Source organism: Nothoprocta perdicaria, unplaced genomic scaffold, assembly GCF_003342845.1.
Source record: "Nothoprocta perdicaria isolate Ctin4 unplaced genomic scaffold, notPer1 scaffold_4, whole genome shotgun sequence".
NCBI lineage: Eukaryota > Metazoa > Chordata > Aves > Tinamiformes > Tinamidae > Nothoprocta > Nothoprocta perdicaria.
In genome coordinates, this window is record NW_020455643.1 from 2,469,837 (window position 1) to 2,480,385 (window position 10,549).

At 38.9% G+C, this 10,549-nt stretch overlaps 1 long non-coding RNA gene across 3 annotated transcripts in view; it reads left to right on the forward strand.

Annotated features, from left to right (window-relative positions):
- The window catches only part of LOC112952478, a 40,536-nt gene extending 39,062 nt beyond the window's left edge, over positions 1 to 1,474 (forward strand). For all 3 annotated transcript variants that reach the window (XR_003250388.1, XR_003250389.1, XR_003250387.1), the window contains one exon: positions 952 to 1,474. This is a non-coding gene — a long non-coding RNA (uncharacterized LOC112952478). The remainder of the gene's footprint in view (positions 1 to 951) is intronic.
- The last annotated feature ends 9,075 nt before the right edge of the window (positions 1,475 to 10,549 follow it).

Genomic DNA, 10,549 nt, shown 5'->3' on the forward strand with positions numbered 1-10,549 from the left:
CTGTTGGCTTCCACCYTCATTCTGGTATTTATTTTTTCCCAGACAATATATTCACCTAGAGAGACCCTAGTGCCCTTTGGTTCCCMTTTATTCCTATATCTGCTGCAAGCAGCTCTGTGGTTCATGGGGAATGTCTGTATAAATTTCTTCTTAATATTTTAAACCTGTTCTGTGTTTTCATGCAGTGGTTCTGTATTTGCCTGAGTAACACCCATCAGTAAGCAGCCAAGGGAGAAAATGTTTGCTATGTCAATGTGTTATCAGATGAAAACTGTATTCATTCTCCAACAACCTCTTGTGCAAAATGTACAAGGAACAAGAAAAAGACCTCTTAAAACTTATGAGGAACAAGATCCATTTCCACATGTTGAAGAGAAATTCTGAAACTTTTTGCCATGAATTACCTGCTTTCTTCTCAGTAGCATTCCAATGAATTCGTTTTCCTGTTCCAGTGACTCTAAACTAGGACAGTTAGAAAATTGGGTAAAGTATTTCAGCAAATAATAATGGGCAATACCCTGTTTTCTGTAGATCTTGTTAAATAATGTAAAAATGTATTCATGGAGGGGAAAAAAAATCCTCCCTGTTAATAATAGTGCTGTTTCCAAGTTTTAATGAGACTCCTCAGGGGCCCAGCAATGCAGAGTGGTAGATCTCATTATCTCATTAGAGGACTTGGGCTAACATCAGGAGCAAGTTGGATTAAACCAGTGTACAACCAATGTGTTCCCTGAATCAAGGCACCTGGTTTCAGAAAAATGCTGGGAAAAAAAAAAAAAAAAAGGTTTTCTTTTTCTGAAATTTGTTACTTTTCCTAAGTTAGGTAAAATTTAATTTCATTTCTGAAAAGGAAGCTCATGCAGGATTTTGGATAGAAGATGCTCCCAATATGCAATTTGGGAACTATTTATGCTTTTACGCTGATTAAGAATTTGAGATTTTTGCTTTCAGGTATATTGCTGATGAAAATGTGAGTTCACAGAAGTCTGAACGTGAAGTCCATATTGTTATATGAAGTTATATTGCTATAAAGCACCCACTGCTGTATGCTCAAGATCCACAGCAACACTCAAGTGCTTCTCATCCATTGAAAAATTCACACACAACACTGAAGAAATCAAGTAAAGAGAACATTGAGAGCAAAAAAGGAAATAAGAGGAGAGGGAGAAGTTGTGGAAAGTGTGCTCCTGTGCATCCCAGCTCCCTGGAGAGGTGGTTGCTTTGTGCCAGTTCCTGAGTTTTTACACTCTCATGGACTATTGATTGATTAATCAGTGTTATGAGACATCCCTCTTAAATAAGTATGCAATGCAGGCAAGGCGGTTCACATATTCTAATTTTTGTCTGAGCAATAGTAGGCTGGAAACAAATAGGAAAAGTCACTGGATTGTGTAGCTGTAGGATTGCGAGACCTCAAACACTGCCGTTGAGATGACCAGGCATGTGTTGTGTGCCTCAGGGTCATGAAATAGGAGGAAGAGGAGCACTACTTCTTGTTCCATAGTTTTCACGTGGAATGTGGGTTTTGGCTAGTAACGCAACAGACCTTGTGTTGTGTAAAATATCTAGTGACAGTTGTCATGTTGCCATCTTTACTGCTAAGGAAAATCAATATGGAAGCCAATGAGAAAATCATCTAAATAAAACATGACATAGCTTGATAGATAAGGGAGGCAACTGGGCTGATTTTTAACTGGGGAATAAATATATCATGGTAAACCTGACACCTGCTTATGTGCTCCTAAATAGTCTGTGTTTTTTTTCTTTTAAATGAACAGACTTAAGAATTTGCTGKGCTAATCAACAAAACCTGTGCCCAAGGGAACCAGAGGGCAATGACATTGACCACTTCATGTATAACCCAGCTGCTTTGGATATTGTATGCAGCATGTAGCTTRTCTGTAATAACACTGCTTGCCTCCCAAACCACAGCTGGACTGRTGGCTTCTGGTAGATGACTCCCATTCCATGGAGGCTATCCATGGGACACTCATCTTGCCCSAGCACTGCTCATAGATTCTGTATCTGACATTACTCCCCTCTGCATTAAGCAGTGGCCTCTGCTATGCGATGCTGTCATTGCATCCCTGTTTAGATGCAGAGGTTAAGTGTGAATCATCTGGGTAACCAAAAAAGCAAATTTCTTCCAGGGAGGCAATGCTTGAAGGCCCTTTGGAGAGGAAGGGAGAGAAGCGGTGCCTCACCCAGCACAGCTGGTGCTGGGGAGTGCTTAATCCACCTGCTCGAATACAAATTTTACCCAAAGAGAATTTTTATCTTTTTACAGCTGAGAGCCCCATGGCATCAACGTGCTGTAAACGGTGAACTGCAGACAACCCCTGTCACTGTCTGTTGGCATTTCAGTTCTGGAAAAATGCTTTGATGTGTCAGCAGCAAAAAAGGAATACAAAGAAAAATATGTTTACTCTTTTAGCTTGCTGTAGCAACTATATTGATTTCTTGATATACTGTTCCTAAGATGTCTCTTTTGTGGAGGGAAGGAGCCTCCCATGTTTTAGACTTCAGTTAGTATTGTGCTCTATCGAAACAAGTCGTTCCTTAAAATTCGGTCTGAATGAATCTTTCACCTCCTCTCTGCACACAATAGGGTAGAAATGCTGTATTCTCCTCTGTTTTAGGTATTTATTTCATGATGGTTGCTGTGCTGCTGTTTCTGTATAAAATTGTAATAACTTATATTAATTACCAGTGGAAGGACACTGGATTTTTAAAATGAGTTTGACCAAAATGTCAACTCCTTGTTTGGTACAACCACGTGAACTCTAATACTATTTTCCATTTTTATAATGTTTCCTTTCAAGAAACTCGCCTTCACACTGTGCTGCTGATGAGCTGTTTCTCCTACAAATTCAAGGATTCCAGAGCACTTTAAAAAACATACCCACGATAAACAGAATTACAACTCTCCTTACTGAAAWGCAGCTTCTTTGGAGGAAGAAGGGTGCACAGACAACTGCTGAGAGCATATTTTTKGGGAAAAAAGAAGTAGGCATTTTGTCTAATGACAGGAGTCTCTGGAGTGCACAGGATTAAACTTTGGCATTTTTAATTTAGCGACTTTCATGCCAATAAGAAATCACTAAGTAATGACAAAGAAGTAGTTAAGCTTATTTAAAAGATGGGGATTTTGAGTCGTGGACTTAATTTGCTGCTAGGTATCTTGTAGACTTCACTTCCGTAGCCTTTGGGAGCTATTGGATCAGGAGTAAGAATCTGATATTGCCATTTTGTAAAACTTCTTTTCAAATTTAGTGGCTCAGGGTTGGGTTTTAGAGATTGGAGATATATAAGCCCAGTGATACGGTGTTATTTTTGTCAATAGCAATCATGGGTAATGAGATGTATCTCTTGGTTTCATTTGAATTTTAAAAGATGTTATAAGTTATTTTTAAAACTTTATCACAACTGGCTGCAATCACAGATAAGGCAGTTAAGTGTACAGCCTTATTGGAAGTTATGTGTTTGAGATAAATAAAAGATTCGATCATAAGTGGAAGAAAAGAGTCAATATTCACTAATCTAATTTCTATATATAAAATAAACATATATATGCAGATAATTAGTTTTTCATTGTTGTCATCTTAGCATTTCTATCTGCAATGTGAAAAAATATATGCAAAGAGGGAGCTTCTCACTGCCCAAAATGGGATGTAAAGGCCCTTCATTTGCGTGTTCCCCTCTGAGGATACTTGCTGCAATAGGTTTCTACTGGCATATTAATAGGTTTTATAAAGACAGTTTTCCTCGTAAGTAGTGACTAGAAGATGATTGACAGGTGCTTTTTGTGGCRCTTTTAGGGGTTTTTCTGCAACATCACTGCTGCAACTACAGCTGATCCCAGAGGTTTTTCCTTTAGAGGGTTTGCTGAGAAGAGCTGCAGAGGGTGAAGCTCGTGCAGCAGTGGCTGGGGGTGAGTTTCCAGCTATTCCCTGTGTGCATACACAAAAMTACACGTGCAGAAATCCACCTGCAGCCCCCTGGGCTGTGCCAGTGGACAGGTCTGCGTGTGCGCTGCGTGTTTCTGGGCTTAACTGCTTTGCACTGAGAACAACTCTGCTGCTTGGCCCATGTTTTAAGGAAACCGAGCCCTGATAYGACTTGAAAATGCAAGACTTGCAATTTTTACTCTCCCAAAAAAAAAAGCCTGGTGTCAGATCCTAAGCTGGAATACGTTGTTTACGCTTCTTTACACAAGGAGATCAAAGTCATCATTAAGAACTGCAGCCCCGTTGGCTGCTAAGCACACACGTTCCCTGGAAAATTGGCTTCCACACATGAAAAATCCCTTTGCAATATTAAGTGTATGCTTGAGAAGCAGTATGCAGCAAGCACGCGAGCTGCAGTCATATGCTGCTGAGAATATTCTGCAATTTAATTGCAATTTAAGGCTCAATCATATGTCCTCTAAGGAAACCCACTGATACCTAATTACAGGAAGATTATAAATGATAATGACAGCATAATGAATTACAGAACCTTTATGGCTTCTTATCACAATTTCCTGCTGTGAATCGAGGCAGGTAAATAAAATGTAAAGTTATCTTTGAGTGGCATATGGTTATCTTCCATATGAGGAGTCTAAGAGGAATTACAAAATTGTGTACCCTCAGTTTTGTGAGGATAAAACAAGTTCCTCGAGCTGCAAACCTTTTGTAAATTTGGAAAATCAGAACACACTGATGTTATGGCACTAGATATCAGCTCTGATGTCTGACGCTGGAGCGTTCTGGCTTTTTACACTTACATCTGTATTATTCTATTTTGCTTTTGTCTTTGCCAGTTCCCTCTCATTTTTCTACTCGCCAATACCATTGTGCCCCTCGGATTAAAATTGTGAAGGTAAAATTGCAAAGAAAAGCAGCTGCAGGGTCTCACTGCAATACTGAACACGAGCAATAGTGAGATCACACTTTTGGTGGGTACAACATTTTAAAACAATCCTCGAAAATCTGTCCCAGATCTTGTCTTCTGGGTTGTGGCTTTGTCTTCAGCTTTTAACATTATTCCTGCACAGTTCATACTCTTTAAATTTTGGGGAGATTTTGGATCTCATAGCTTTGACAAATGTTAACTTTGAAATCACGGGAAAATTTAAGACCAGTCACCATCGCTTCAGCGTTTTYGAACCATGATTTAAAAAGCTCTGATTCCAAATACTAAGTTTTATRTCCACAACTGAAGGATTAAACTGCTACAATTTCTTTATATTCTGTGAGTTAAGGCATTTCAACCTGTATAATTATTTTGCTTTGAGCTGTAAAAATGTTGAAACTCTAGGCTTTAGGGTTGGTCCTTATGTTATCTATGGGTTCTAATCCCAATTTGGCCTTTACCTTCCTACCCAGTATAGTGAATAATAGTGAATAACTGCATTTCTCTGACCTTATTTCAGAGCATGTCTCCTGAACTCATTTATTTATTTGCTTTTTTTTATAGGCAATCTTCACACGTGCTCTTATTGTCCAGATTTGCACTCTCTGTGCTGGAATTGTTGATTTATTCTATTGTCTTTGCCCAAGTGCAGGTGAGGGTTTCCTGCTCTCATGGTCGATATGGTCAGCGTGTCGGAGGACAATATACAAAGTTTGGTTCTTTTTTCCCTGCAAACCTTGTTGATGTTACCTGAAATCCAGCTCACGTGGAAGGAAAACTTCAATCAGTGCTGCTACAATTAGAGCAATTTGCCACAAAGTGCAACTAAAAYATATATTATTAGTGAAAAGGAAGGAATTGTCATCAAAGAGTACGCAGAGTGAGCAGCAGCAAAGTGAGCATTTTTTTTTTCCAAAATAAATTAAACTGCCTAGTTGTGAATATAAGGCAATGAGATCCCAGATTAAGCAATTTATTTCTGACAATTCATTTCTGTGATTCTAATGACAAATATCTTTTTTTGTGCATGCTGATGCTAGTTATTTATGTATTTTATCAKCATCTTATTCCCTGGGCTCATTCTGAAACATCCTGGGATGTCAAGATACTTAGCGTGGCTTTGACTGCTCTGTTTCATCATTTTTCTAAGTGCTTCATATTAAATTTTGTGTGAGGATCTAATAACTGTGGAAAAAGGCAGCTTGTCACTCACTGTTCATTTTCATCTTATTCTTCTTTTAGTCTTTTTATATATATATATTTTTTTGTCCTGGTCACCTTTTTAGGATGATGGAATTCTCTAGGTGCCAAAACTGCCTAAGCGTGTCAAAAAACCCTTCTTATCTTCTCAGCTTTGGTGACAACTCTCTTAAATTGTAAGTCTTGGAGTAGTTTCTGTATGAAAATTCATGATGCGTTAATTAGAAAATGATAATCTTTCCTTACATTTTTGAGAAATTCTGCAGGAGACAATAATTATGTGTCTGTATATAATGGACCATGAAAATATGTAGGTTTCTGGAAACCCTGAGATGTTAAAGTTCATTCTGAGCTACAGTATCACAAATCCATATGGGAAAGATTTTTTTGATTTCTTTTATAATTTGTATGACTTCTTGAAAATGCTCATATATATATATCTATAAATACCAGATAGATATAGATATAATTAGATATAGATATATCTTGGGCCTCATATCCTACCTGCTACACTAGGAAAACCAAATGTGCCCCCGAAGACTGATCTGACATTTCAGGTAATAGAAACACAAGAACCAAATGTAAGCCATTGATTTTCCTTCCAGTGATTTTTCTACAGAAAACTAGTTTATTCCTCAGAAAATAAATGAAGAAATTAATATGTGCATGTAAGCCAAAATCTTGCTGAAATATGGTCTGCTCTATGCCAATAAGTAAATGGGCAGAGAATGTCCTGGCAGTCAGAAAATTTGAAGCTTAAATCTGTAATTTACTTGCAGAATTATGATTAGATTTAACAAAAACACTTGCATAAAAGGATTTCAGGGAAGTATAATAAGTTCAGAGGCCTTGCTGAAATATATGCAGCATGCTTTTGCAGTCATTAAAAAAAGCAAAAAAAAAAAAAAAATCACTAGATGATAGATATCCATAACATTTTTTATTTTTGTACATTTTTCTTCTGCAAACTTTCTGGCTGTTCATGTTGTTGAGGCGATAATTCCAAGTGGCAGTGGTAGAAATGTATCTGATTTTGAGCAGAAAATTGGACCGGTGTGTGATCCCAGGTAGACAACTGCTTTATGTTAAGAGCAAATGGCTCCATGATTACTGAAATATAGCTGCTAATGGAAAAAGAAAACYGTAGGAAACCAATCATAAGCTATAGCAATTTCAGGCTCGTAATATTTTTATATTAGAATCAAGCATTTATGTGCAGGTATTGTCAGGTTTGCCGTGGTTCGATTTCCAACTTTCTTTTAGCTCTTGCAGTCAAGCTATTTGTATGAAAAAAAAAAATCAAGCATAAACTAAGTGGTTTCTCCTTTCCCTCTGCCTTTACCCAGTGGTTCAGCTCATTTATCTTTTCTTACAAATACATATACCTAAAAGTGTATTTACTTTTGAGTGTGCCTTCTGATCCTACTCCGTGTTGGTAATGCAATTGATGTTAAGCGTGTGCTGGGAGCTGCTCTCGAGTGAGGCTGTTTTCCTAAATCAGAGCCATAGTTAGGAATAAAACTCAATACCACTTTATTTTGTGCAAGGACTTTTCCCACCCACTGCTGGAGAAGAAAGAATCATTCATCTTATTTTTACCAGAAGGGAGATATTTCCTAAAATCAATTTTAAGTGTGTCTCTTGGCACATGAAAGATTTAGAGAGACTTAACATGCATACCAATGTTTTATTAGTGCCTCAACTGGAAAGGTTAATTTGAAAATCATGCCCTCGTCCTCATAATTCAGACCTTTTTTTTTCGTTTGTGAGAGTTATTCAATAGTTTGTTTACTAATCCAGTCACAAACAGATGGCAATGAGTATTCTTTCTCCTTTTTTTAATGCCGTATTTCTCTCCCATCTGACCTCCTTCACTCTACATTGGAGATTTCCTAGTCAGCTGTGTTTTGTTAGCTGGATGAAAAACATTCGGTTTAATATTAGAGATTCAAGCCAGCTTTTTGGCAAAAAAAAAAAAAAAAAAAAGTAATATCATATACAGAAATCTTTTATGCCTAACAAAAGTAACAAGGATTTCCTTGCAGCGCTAGAGCAGTTGACATCCTTTCAACGTTTGTAGACATCTGGCATCCCTAAGCTGGCCTGTCCATCCAAATCCGCAWCTTGAGACCTCAGTCCGAGGCTTCAGCTTAGGTTTCTTCAGTTGTCACCAAGGTTAGCAAAATAAATGCGTCTTAGCCTAGTTTTAGTCCATCAGAAGCTTAACTAGCCGTAACCAGCACCTGTGTCCCAGTGGGAGATGCAGTTGCCTTCTAAGCTCTGAAGACTCCGGCTCTGTGTCCACGTAGCTCATTTAATACTGGAGAATAACAAGGATACTGCAGATGGTATCACCGTTGCCCATGGTTGTAGCTCTTTGAGATGTTTATCCCACTTTGGAGGAGAGCAGGAGAGCCTTGGGATACTTATTGGGCCCTCCAGAACYATCACTGACTTTTAAAGCTACTTTTTCCCCTGTCTTTTCTTGGGAGAGAAGCAATGAGAAAAAAAGCCTGGGTTGTTTATTATAATGTTTTATGGAGTTACTGTGGTGGCAGTGTATGGCTCTCTGCAGCACGTGCTAGACAGCACCGTGCCAGTAAATGCGTCTTGCTTGTTTCCCCCAAACATTTCGCTAATTGAGCAAGCTCTGATCTTAAAATATTAAAGAACAATTCATGTTGTATGAGCTGCAGCTACACTTGTAGTAATTTTGATTTTGGGGGTGGTTACAAAGAAGACAGATTAGATTAGAGCAGTCAAATCAGTCTGTGGTGTGAGATTATTCGTCTTTCATATTTCCTAGCCAATGTTGAGAGATACTGTTCTGAAATGCAGGAATCTTGTTGGATTTTCCTGCCTTTTGAAATGTCGGAGTGACTGTGTGGTGCTTTATCTTCCCATAAATTTAATTTACTGCGTTCACTGACTACTTACAGTAGGTTTCCAAGAAGAAAGCTAATGTGACCTCAGTCGGTTTGCATAGAGTATTTCACTAGCCATTATGTGTAGTTTATGATTTAATCCATTTTAAACTCTTCCTGTAAGTACTTATATTTTTCACTTAATTGTATCCATTTGATCCTCAGCCGTCCTTCAGGAGACAAAGTTATTGGACCATTATCTAGCCCCGAAGCATTGATTTTGCGCTATATAAAGAATGTATGGATCTTGCTCTTTTACAGTGTGAAGACCTCTTTGTACTTGATCTTTTAAATGGAAGACTACTACTTGTCCCTTTGCGAACTTTAGCCTGAGATTTGCCCGTAACACTACTAGATTTCTATTTAGCGATATGCCTTTTTAGCCCTTATAACACTACGGTATTTGCATTTATTTCATGACCTTTGGATTCCGATATTTATAGTCTAATGAAGTGACATGCCTACAACAAGAGCGAGTGAGCTATTTACAGGATCTATTTGGATTTTGTTCAGGAAACCATTTTGTGCGAGCGGAGTTGCCAGATGAAGTGAGCAAGGGTGCTGGCACCGCRGACGACGGGGTAAGCATCTCTAAAGGTCAGCGACAGCAAACAGGTTCTCTCCAGCACTGTCAGATTGAGCAGTGTGAACCACATCCCCGCCTCGGTTGCAGTAAAAGTCTGGAAGGCACTTCGGGAATTATTACAGCTCGTGATTAAGTGAGTCAGATCACAGCCTAGATAACCTACTGCTAGAAAATCTAGCATGTTCGTTGTAGCTAGGAAAACTATGAGGCACCATCCGACCCTTTATGGAAAGAAAGTGGAACTATTTCATCTACTGGTGCCTTGAGATCCTACCTGCAGTTCTGTGGAGTCTGTRAAGCTGCTGAGTCTTTTAAAGTTTTGTCTTCAAGCGCTTGCATGTGGGAAGTCACCTTTCTGTCTTCCCTCAAATTCTTCTGCAAAATTTGCCTTTTTGCAAAGTCCTGAGGTTAGGAAATCCAGCAGTACCTTGGCTTCTGCGATGATGACACGCGTTTCYTCGTGATCCTCATCAAGGGCAGACCCTACCCTTGATCTGCCTGTGGAGGCATCCGTACATCTGCTTGTACAGGTGCCAAATGGGTGAACAGGACATGCAYGTTCGTGTCCTGGAGGAGGTTCATCCGTGGAGGGTATTAAAAAGTTCTACTGCTCTGAGTATTCAGTAAAATAAAACAGAGCGTTCTTCTACTTGTTATCTGTTAACATCCTTATGTCAGAAAGCATAATTTAGACAGTTAAGGAAAGAAGGCAGAGTTGAGACCTCCTTAGTGGTCCCAGTTACAGATGCTGTGTTTGAGATTGCTTCTGAGGAAGCTCCTGCATTGGGAAATGTGTGCAAGTTGAGTCAAGGTGAGTACCAGGCACGCAAAAAGCCTATAGTGATAATTAGCACCAAGATGGGAAGATAGGTCTCAGCTCCTACAAGGGTCACTTCCAGCTTCTATGTGCAGCACATTGACTCACACTGAGCCTCAACCTACATGG